This window comes from Capsicum annuum, chromosome 1, assembly GCF_002878395.1.
Source record: "Capsicum annuum cultivar UCD-10X-F1 chromosome 1, UCD10Xv1.1, whole genome shotgun sequence".
Classification (NCBI taxonomy): domain Eukaryota; kingdom Viridiplantae; phylum Streptophyta; class Magnoliopsida; order Solanales; family Solanaceae; genus Capsicum; species Capsicum annuum.
In genome coordinates, this window is record NC_061111.1 from 206,027,556 (window position 1) to 206,039,064 (window position 11,509).

Here is an 11,509-nt window from a genome sequence, read left to right on the forward strand (position 1 = left end):
ATATATATTGTATATCATCGTATACATCCTTGATCATCTTGAGTTTTAGTCCATTTAGACTTGTAGGGAGCTCAAAGAATTGGGCCATCATGGCCCACCGGAAGATGCGAAGGGATGAGTCCATTTTCGACCTCGACGGGATATTTAGCAAAAAGTAGAAGATAAGAATTAATACATATCCCAAAAAAACTAATAAAGTTTCATGCAGTTAAACGAACCAATAATTTTATACAATAAAAAATTCTTCAATTAAGTCGACCAACAATTTTATTATTCTATAGATTTATGCGTACAAACACCCTCATTTAAATTCATCCCAAGGGTTATAGGGAAGAAATGAAACAATGTCCAACATGACAATTTTATAATATTCATGATCAACAAAGAATCAAAGAAAGCAAGTGATACGATCCAAGCCTCGGGAACTCTAAGACGCAGAATTTGACAATAGAAGGATAGGATAAAGAAGATAGAAAGATAGACACAAACTTGATACCGAAAGGGCAATCGAAAAATGTATCATATCCTAAAACCTCACTTAATGACTATCAACAAGCACCTAACTTTTACGATGACCGCAAAGGGAATTTGATCAGCCTTACAACCAACGTTTCTAAGGAAGGTTCAACAAATGTTTTTCCAAGCACTCAAACACACCCATGGAGTTCTCATGAATACATCATGTAAAAATCATCATCCAAAAATTAAGGAAAAAAGACTAGCTACCAAGCATTTATAGTTTGGCTACATGTTACATAATTAGGGCCCAAAAGTGACCTAAATGTAAGAAACGACTCACTAAGAGCTGTTTTGATCCGCTCTTGAAATGCTAGAGTAGATCAAAAGCGGATCCAAAGCGTCATGGGCGCATGACCCTTCCAAGGGGCTTTCGAGCCCCGTTTTGCACTCCTTCGACCTTGCAAAAGTCCTTTAACCCTCCTTAATGATAATCTTTCTCCATGTGGCATCTTTTAAAAGTACTAAGGAGTCATCAAGCACCTCGAGCATCATATGTATCTCAGCCAAAGGTCCGGGGGTAATTTGGTTTGTATCATCCTCCCCTTCTTGGAAAGAATTCGACCTCAAATACAAACCTTGCAAACAAAAGGAAGGACCAACAAATACAACATCCTCATGACATAAAGGTAGGGTTAGCACAAATAATCATAGTATCATGCCAAGGTTGCACACAATTAAGATATAACCAATGATCCCTTATTTTAAATATTAGAAACTTATCAAAGAATGCACAAAGGGGTTGGCTATGGGTATCATCAAGAGATAAGGAAATCACAATGGTCATAATGGCATTAAATAGTTCAAAGGGTAAAACTACCTTCACCTTAGGAGCCATAAGACACAAATGTTTCTTTACCTCTTCAATAGACCACATCAAGAGTGGTGCCTCAATTGGTTTTAAAGTCCACAAAACCCATATAGCATTGTCATTCAAATAAGTGGACCAACCAATATGTTTCCTACCTCTACATAAAATAAATCCAAGAAGAACATTAATATCATCATAAGCAAAGAGGTAGTTTAGGAAGGAATCAATTGTAAAAGCATACTACAAGGTGCTATTATCTATAAGAAGGTCATTTGGCTCAAAAGACATAGCACATAATGCACATAAGGATGGAATCAAAGCATTTAAGCATGTATGACACTTTCCTTTCAAACAACTTCGCAAAGAAAAGAAATTTATTTATGGGGCCATGCCCTTAATAGTTTGTTTATCTCTATTAACAAAGGTAAGCATCCTCCCAAGAGCCCCACAAGATACTTCAAATTGTCCAACCCTATGAAGGTGACAAAATCCCTAAGCATCCATGGGCTCTTCAACAAAAAACAATCAACTTGGCATCCATAAGTTGGAATTCACACAATTTAAGCACAAGTGTGTCAAGCAAGGATGCAAGTTTATAAGCAACACCCAAAGGAGAAAATAACACATTTGCCCTCGGGTTCTCAAGAATGATACCACCTTAGAGAAGGAGGTCATCAATTCCACTCAAGTATTGAAGAAGGGTATCATATAAATGGATTTCATCCAAAGTAGTTTCAAGAGAAGACTCTCTTCTTGACCAACAATTAGTGGAACCTTGGTCAAGAATGGAAACACATAATAGTGAACTCTCTTGGAGCCTTCACTACTCCCCTTCTTTAAAAAGCCTTCATCTTGGTTGGAGTTCTTTCCCTTACACAATATTGGTCCCTCAAGTGGATTGTGAATCCCCAAGAAAGACTTTCCATCGTAGGGAAGGATACCAACACCTTTATTCAAACTTTGCTTTTCATGTGGACCATGCAATAAGTTGGATGTACCATAATCACCTTATCTAAATTTAGCACCAGGGTTAAATGGAAAGAGTAGCCATAGACATGGGTATAGACAACACTCTTTTTCCCCACTAGCTTCACCTAAACTAAAAGATATACTCTCCTCATTAGCATAAACATCACAAAAGCAAAGGGAGAGTAGAGAAAGGTATCACTCAAGTCAACTTCAACTAAGGTGCCCTCATGCACATGCTCACTATTAGATTCAAAATCATCACTATGATTATTCTCAACAATAAGGTCACACAATGTAGAAGAGGAAGCAATTTCCAAATAATTGATACTTTTAATTTCAATGGAGGAATATTGTCTCACCATAGTGGGTTGTCATATGGAATATAGCCCTCAAGATGAGCTATATCAATAATTATATCCATACCACTAGGTAATTCACTAGAAGTAAGCTCACCATCTTTAAATAAGATATTGTTCTTAAAAAGAAAAGGATCTATCCATGGAGAGCATATAGAACATGCAAGTCCATTATCAAGTGTCAAAGATGTTTCAAGCACATGACCATCCCTATGAGCCTAGCAAACATTAGGATCTTCACTAAAGACAAGCTCAAAGGGTCACTCCCATTTTCTTAACCAACATTCTCAATTTCATTACTCACTTGAGGTTCTTTGATAACATTACACACATCCTCAAGTGATGGAATAGTTTCACACATAATTTGATCAACAAAATTACCACAAAATGATGTACTATCATCCAACACAATGGCTTTAACACTAAATGGACACAAACTAATTTTACAAGAAGAGTCAATTCGGTCATCAATAGGATCAACTAGTATATCCACACTCACAATATGTACATCATAATCAAGAGGTAAAGAATCATTAGACTCACATGTAGATAAGATACTTATCACACTCAATGCGTTACTAGCCATACAATCATCATTTTCATGCACAGGAGTATAAGAGTTAGCTATCTTACCTTGAAGTTCTTGAGCACATTCTTCCTTATCTTGGTGTGAAGGTCCTCCACAAGCTTTGGATTCAACTAAGATTTTCTTCATCAAGTCTTCGAAGAAAATCTTCTCTTTTATCACTTGTTCTCTTCCACTTGTCATATTGGTACCTACATACATATTCATATTAATAAAAGGACAAAAAACTTTTAGCTCCGGTTGGTGGCAACCCCCTCACTTCACTCCTCACAACCTATCCTTTTTCCTCTCTTCGGTTGCCACCTTCCACTCCCTCACTCCTCTCAATCTTTTATCTCTCAATTTTTTTTGGCTTGGAGTAAGTGGCGGGCAAGTGGAAAGAAATGGTTTCCCCATTGGTCTAATACAATTTGAGGCCAATTTTGCATATTTGGAATCTTATGTTATATAAACCAATTGGCACCCAATCATAAGTGTCCACGTTCCAAGGAGATTATGTCACACCACACCTCCTCAAAGTACCCATCTCGAGTGAAGGAAACCTTTATGCTCTCAAAATATCTATAGTCTTCCAAGACATATGGGAAATGATTGGACATTTGAGGTATCCCTAGATAATAAACCATAAGAGGAGATATATAGTTTGAGTGAAACCAATCATCAAGTATAAGAACACATCTCAGAACTCCACATATCTCTACCCATCTTGAACAAGGTTGTCTTCTTGGATCACTATTATAAAGCTTCGTATAACCCTTCGGCACATAGATTGGTTTTAAAAACTCTTTCAACGCACCCCATCTTTGCATAGGATTCCTTGCGAGTTTAAACCATTCTAAGGTTGGACCTTGAATGTACTTAAGGGCATATGTAGTTTGTTTGATTTCCCTCATAGCATAATCCGTGAAGACTCTTTCACATTGTCATTCCTAATCAAGGCAAACTTTGAGATCCCGTTCTCCTGTGAAGATAGATAGAGTAGGAAGACATTGACTCCTACTATACCCTTCATTTCTGCCTTGGTTCCCACTTCCAAACATTTGATCATGGCTATATTCATAGCCCCCGTAATCCCCAACTTCTTCATAGCCATAACATTCTTCACCACAATCATAGTCTCCTATGTCGTAGTCACAATTATCCGAGTCTATCAAAGACATGTTCCCCTTATATCCCCTTGTACCTATAAAAATTAACAAACAACATTAGTAGTAAAGCACTTCACCAACACTCTTATGAATTTACCTTTATGATTCTCATAATTGGAGCGGTGAATGTTGAAAGTTTCTTAATACTCCGATGTACAATAAGGTGTCAATCTCTACTTTGTGGCCAGAGTGGATTCTTGTTTGTACAACTCAAATAATTTTAAAAAAACTATTTGCATACTTGAATCCAAAAGTTAAAACGAAATAAAAAGATAAAAGCTTAAAAGAAATAGGACGATGAAAGAAATGGGACTCAAGAGCTAATCAATCAACTTAGTAGATGAATTACTAGTTGATGAGTAGTTTAAGAATCAAAAGAAAAGATTAGGAATCAAACCTTGAGCAAGGGAGTAATTAAAGTGTTAAGGTGTGTTTTAGAACTTGAATTGATGTTGGAGAAGTGTTGATATGTACTTGGGAACTTGAATTGGACATTGGGAAGGCTTGAGATGTGTTCAAAAGAGGTTGGTGGTGCGTTCAAAAGGGTTGCCTTGAAGTGTGGCCGTACCTTGGGTGCATATGGAGAGCATATTGGACGCAGGACCAATCTGCCCTGATCTATGGCCAATCTGCTGAAGCAGATGAAACACAGATCAAACCAGTGGAGTCTGCTCCTGACCTGTAGCCAATCCGCTAAAGCAGATGCCACGTAGGCCAAGGCAGCAAGGCTGAAATTTTAGCTGACCTTTGCCTAAATGTGGACCTCCTTTGCTTCTCTCTTGGGAATATTCTTTAGCGCCTTCAAAAGGTGTTTTTACAAACACTTTTGTACACCTTTTTATTCACTTTGAGGATCAAACAACCACCTTTTGCCAACAATTCCTCTTAGATTTGAATTTCTCCAAGAACACTCAAGAACACCAAAACTTTAAAAATCTCTATCTCTTAAACCGTTGGTCGGAATGTGACGAAATTTTAAACCAAGGCTCTTTTAAACCTTCTAAACACATTCCAAACATCATTTTGTTCAAATTCACAACCAAAAATTCTAGATTTTCAATTCACGTCAAACTTCTTCAACCTAAGCTTCCAACGACAATAGAAGGCTCAATTTCACTTCGATTTAGTTCAAATTTGATTTATAGACTCGTATAGTGTTAGAGAATACAAATCTAACACTAGAAACACAAGAAAATACAAAATCAAAAACTCAAAATTTGACCTAAGAACAAAAAAAAGTGAATAGTGACTTTTAAGGGGATTTTTGATTTTTCACACTTCTTTTTTGTTGATTTTAAAGATAACAAACCCAAGATTGACTCCGTAGAAACAAAATCAAGCTTGGATCTGATACCACATAATACGATCCAAGCCTCAGGAACTCAAATCTAAGACACGGAAAGTAAAAATAGAAGGATAGGATAAAGATGATAGAAAGATAGGTATAAAATTGATACCGAAAAGGCAATCGAAGGATGTATCAAATCCTAAAACCTCTCTTAATGACTATTAATAAGCACCTAACTCTTACGGCAACCGCAAAGGGGATTTGATGCGCCTTACAACCAACATTTCTAAGCCAGGTTCAACAAATATTTTTCCAAGCACTCAAACACTCCCATGGAGTTCTCATGAATACATCATGTAAAAATCATCATTCAAAAACTAAGGAAATAACCCTTGTAGACACGTGATTTTTTACCCTCTCGAGTGTAATATATTTATTTTTTGATATTAAATATTGATATTTGAACCGATATTATTTTAATTCTTATTTTATTTTTAATAAATTTTTAGTTAAAGAATAATTAACTAAATGAAGTTAATTTTAGGATATTATTTATTTTTATTCCAATTTTAAAAATAATACAAAAAAAAATTAAAATATATATATATATATATATATATATATTTTAAATAGATAAGTTAGTAGTTTCAAGATTATTTTATTATATATATTTTGGCTATTTATAAATTTTATTGTATTTCTTTTAAATATAAAAATTAATTAATTATTATTTATTTATTATTATTATTATTTTTATAATTTTATTTATTTTTATTTTATTCATTTATTATTGTATTATTATCTTCTATTTTAAAATAAAAAGAGAAAAAGTAAAAAAAAAAAAAAAAAAAGATAATCAATTCAAATGTTAAATCATATCCTATCCTACTTCCCCCAAAATTTCCCTATTTAAAGGACTCCCACCCCCTAAAACAATGGATACCTACAGACTATCATTATCAGACACTGTACACTGTATCAAAAAAATCAAAGAATATATTATTTTAGACACTATCATCCCATCAGAAAACATCAGAGAAAGAATACAGAGAGAAAACACAGTAAGGAAAATCTTAAAAGAAGAAAACAAAGAGTGACGAATCGAGTTTAGAATTTCCGTTTGAGTTATGGCCAGTGGTATACAGCCACTGTCGCCATCATCTCCCTTTCCCTTCCGTCGCTGGCACTTCTCCGGCCAATCCATTGCGGATTCGGCGAGATTCTCCAATCTACCGCCCTCTTTCTCCTTTTCAGCCGCCGACGATCTCCCTTTCCCATTCCCCATACCGCTCCGATCTCCTTTCTCCCCTTCCCTGCGCCATTTCGATGCCACTATTCGCCTGCGGAACGATGGTTCTGTCGATCCGATATCCCCTTTCCTTTCCCACCACCGACAACGGTGTTAATGGTGAAGCCATGGAGGGCGGTATACAGTTACCAGCCAACGCTATTCCTTTTCATGACATCCGGCAAAAAACTATTTTACTACTAATATTTTTATAGTTTTGTTTGTTTAAATTCATATCCCTGTATACAAACAAATATATATAATAGTAGTAATTATTAACTAAAAATATAATAGTGATTCATGTAATTGCTTAGTATGTTATTTTATCATACTTATTTAATTATTTTATTTGTTTGTTGTTACGTATATCTATATACATTTTAAACAATTATTTTGTTTATTATAAAAATAATCATAATTTAATAGAATATGATTTGATTGACTTATAATAAAATAGATAAGATAAATTTATTATTAGTTTGTAAATGACAAATCAATTTTAAAAAAAAAATGGTAAATAAATTTTGACGCATTTTAAATATTCGCCTCGAATAAAAATGTGGTGTACGCATCTTTCGAAGACATTTAAAATTCAAGGATGTAATAATGCACCTCGACAAATATTTTTCTAAAATTAATTTTCACATGATCTATTTAATATGAGAAAAATAAACAGATAGTTTTAGATAAAAGTAAGCAAACTTAGGCCTTTAGACATAATTTATCAAAATATTTTAAGTCAAGATAAGTCAATAAAAGTGACCGTGTTAGAATCACGGGACTCGAGGGGTGCCTCATACCTTCCCTTCGGTCAACAGAATTCCTTACCCGATCTTCTGTTTTCGCAGATCATAATAAGAGTCATTTTCTTTTGACTAGGGATTCAATAAGGTGACTCTGAACACCATAACTCAATTCCAAGTGGCGACTCTGTAAATAAAATAATCTCTATTCAATAACCGTCACTTTAATTGGAAAAATCCTTCGACTCGAATCCCTCAGACGAAAAAGGGGTATGACAACCCTAGCTACCAAGCATTTATAGTTTGGCTACATATTATATAATTAGGTCAAAGTGGCCCAAATGTAAGAAAAGACCTACTAGGGGCTGTTTTGACTCGCTCTTGAAATGCTAGAGCAGATCAAAAGAAGATCCAAAGCACCTTGGGCATATGACCCTTCCAAGGGGATTTTGAGCCTCGTTTTGCACTCCTTCGACCTCGCCAAAGTCCTTTGACCCTCTTTAATAGTAATCTTTCTCCATGTAGAATCTTTTAAAAGCATTAAGGAGTTATCAAGCACCTCGAGCATCATATGTATCTCAGCCAAAGGCCCGAAGGTAATTTGGCTTGTATTAGCAAGGGTGGTTTCGTTTACTAATAAGCATGCTATCTATCAACAGTGCGAGATGAATCATTCAAAAGAACTATGTGAATCAAAGCGTAGTTACAAACATGGAACAAAATCAAACTTTACACGTCTTCTCATGCTTTATATTAATCCCTAACACAAAGTATAAGAAGGGGTTGAAAATATCCACACTAACACATAAATATATTTTCATCAAGAAATGCACGTTCAAGTTTCAATAAACAAACAATGTAAATATTACAGAATATTTAAGATTGGTGTTTGCTTATGAATCACACGATAAAGTTTTAACAAATTATAGCTCTTTTCAAGTGCTCAATTTTAGACTAAGTGAGAGGAAAAGTTAAGAACTACAAACCATTTTACATACAGACTAAAATGCAAAAGAAACTATAAGAATGGGACTTGAACTTTAAATTGAACAACAAAAATGCTAAGTGAAATAATAAGGCTAAGCAAAACTAGAATTCAAACAAACAAACAACTGACATATCGATAATATCTTTCAAACAATCATCAAACACAAAATCCTATTGCCTTCAAGGCGTCTACAGCAAACAATCCCAGCATTAGAATAAAAAATAAATACAAAATCATAAATTTGATGAGACAGAATTACAAGAAAGAAAAGGAAAAAGATGAGAAGTTTACCTTTTTAGAGGCAGCAAACCGGGACTTCGAGCTTCATTGGAATTTCGCTACCACTGTCGGAATGAACTTGGATTCTTAGCCTAGAAATTCGAGCTCAAATGAGTCTCATCGAATTTCTTGTCACCGAAATCCTTCTTCGAATAGCAAAATCTCCACGCTTTTTAGGGTTTTCGCTATCCAAACTCTCTATCCCCTTTTTAATGAAAATAGAAGAGTATATATGGAAGCAATTTTGTGGATCGATTTCACACTTTGTCATGTGGGATCAAGTGATTCAGGGAAAATTTAGAGATTTTCTTTTAGGGAATTCAAATTTTGAAATTGGGATAAGATTGAGCAGTAGAAACTGGTATAAATTCATACCAGATTTGAGAGCTAGGAAATGGTGAAGCAATTGAAAAGTGCCAGGTTGCGGGTTATAAAACTTTCATTGAAGCCGCTGGATGGGTCAAAGTCGAGTCGACTTGGTGTCGCTGGGGGTCATTGCGTTAAAATTGTTGAATGCTAGATTAGTTGTTGTTGTCGTCATTTCTAGTTAGGTGTTGTCGTCGTTGAAGTTATTAAATGTTGCGGCTAGTTATCGATGTAGTTGTTTTTGGTATTGTATGATAGTAGTCGTAAAGGGTGAAGGTTGTGGGCCAGGTCGGGTCTTAGGCTGGTGAAGAAGAGGAATATGGGGTATGGATTGGTTTTTGTTTATGGGCAGGGCTAAATTGGATGGCTAAGGAGTTGTTTCTATTCAAGTGGGCTGCTGGGCAGGCTCAAAATTAAAAAGGAGTTGAAATGTTAGCACAAGAAGTTTCAACTGATGGCTTTTCTCAAGGTCCAATTTCTAAATTATTGTATAAGTTTTGAACCAACATCATTACACCATGTTCTTTGTAAAATGGGTTGAATAAAGTAGCTGTCAAATAAATTTGTGGAATAGGAAAATAATATTTTTAAAATTTATCAATCATAGCTTCAATTACCTCTTTGTAAAGACAATTTTTTATATTCAACAAGTACTTTAGAAATAGCAATAATAGTTACTAAAACAAAAGAAATAGTTGGAGTGTATTGTGCTGATACTGTGCTCGAAGCTTGATATAAAGTTTTCAAAAATTTACAAAGTTCTTCTACTTCAATCCAATCATCTTCATCTAGCCTTAAATCGACTTTCGAATTATGGGCATTATAAACTAATTGTATAGGTTGACGATATATAAGAGCAACTTCAAGCATTTGATACAAAAATTCCATCTGGTAGAAATTCTTTTTGGAACTTTTCTATACGAAAGTTCACATTTTCCACATTGATATCTAAAATTGTCCATTATACCCTTTTATTATTTTTAAAAATATAACTACAAGCAATTCAAACTTTACAACAACCATTTCCAAACAACTCAACATCATCATGTATTACCAAATTTAAAATATGTGCAGTACATCTAACATGAAAATGATCTTCATCCATAGGATATAGTCTAGTTTTTAACTCTTCAACAGCTTTCAAATTATTAAAAGCATTATCTAATTTGCATGTCATAGTTTTATCAACAAATCTAAAATATTTCAAGCTATCCGATATTGTACCAGCTATAAAGATACTGGTTTTAGTCTCGTCAACATATTTATAAGCAATAATTCTATTTTGCATGTCCAATGGAGATCAATCCAATAAGCCGTGACAGTAAAATAATCATTAGCGAGAACACTACGACCTATATTAGAAGTAATATATATTTTACCATCAAATTTACTAAATAAGCAACGAAGATAATGACAATGTTCAGCTTAAAATTTAAAAATATCATTTTTAGTTGTATTTCGTGAAAAACTTTTAAAAGAGGGGTTATATACTCGTTGAATATAATGAATAAAATCGAGATACGAAGAAAACCTAAAAGACAACCCCATAACAACAATTATTTTCGTTAGTTCTTCTCTATTTACATCTTCACTAGATGTCGATGATGAACTTGGGCCAGTCGGATTAAACATGTCTATATGCATTTAAACCATATTACCTCCTACAGATTCTTACGTCAATGGTGTACCACCTTTTTTGCCTTAGCTTCATTTTCTAGACGAATAAATTCTTTATCACATTTTCTCAAATGCATAGTTAGCAACCCTGTCCTGCCACTTTTTCCCCCCTGTAAAATGTTTAAAACCTTTCAGACATTTATTGCAAGTAGCAATACTTTTTACCTTATCATGCTCCATAAATTTCCAAACTAAAAACCTTTTAAGACGTTTGATACCTTTGGCCCTAGTTTCAGTAAAAGAGAAAGTTCTTCACCGTCTTTCGATAATTTCGTAACCGAACTAGTAGGGGTAGGGGTATCAGCTAAATCTTGTTTTTCTATATCATCTTTTTCCGGTAAGTCTTCCTCAAAATTATCATAACGCCTACTTATGGTCTCATGGTCTAATTCCATACTGATACCAACATCGAAACCATTAGGTTGTGATAAAAAAGTTTCACTAAATCTAGACGGTAATTAACTAGTAGTAGTCCTATTTTTTATTTCTACGAA

General features: G+C 34.5%; 1 long non-coding RNA gene across 1 annotated transcript; it reads right to left on the bottom strand.

Annotated features, from left to right (window-relative positions):
- Positions 1–538: 538 nt before the first annotated feature.
- Positions 539–9,971, bottom strand: LOC107856997. The gene is made up of 2 exons (XR_007053235.1): positions 8,985–9,971; positions 539–3,429 (listed from the first exon to the last, which is right to left on the bottom strand). It is a non-coding gene; the product is annotated as an uncharacterized LOC107856997 (long non-coding RNA).
- Between the last annotated feature and the right edge of the window lie 1,538 nt (positions 9,972–11,509).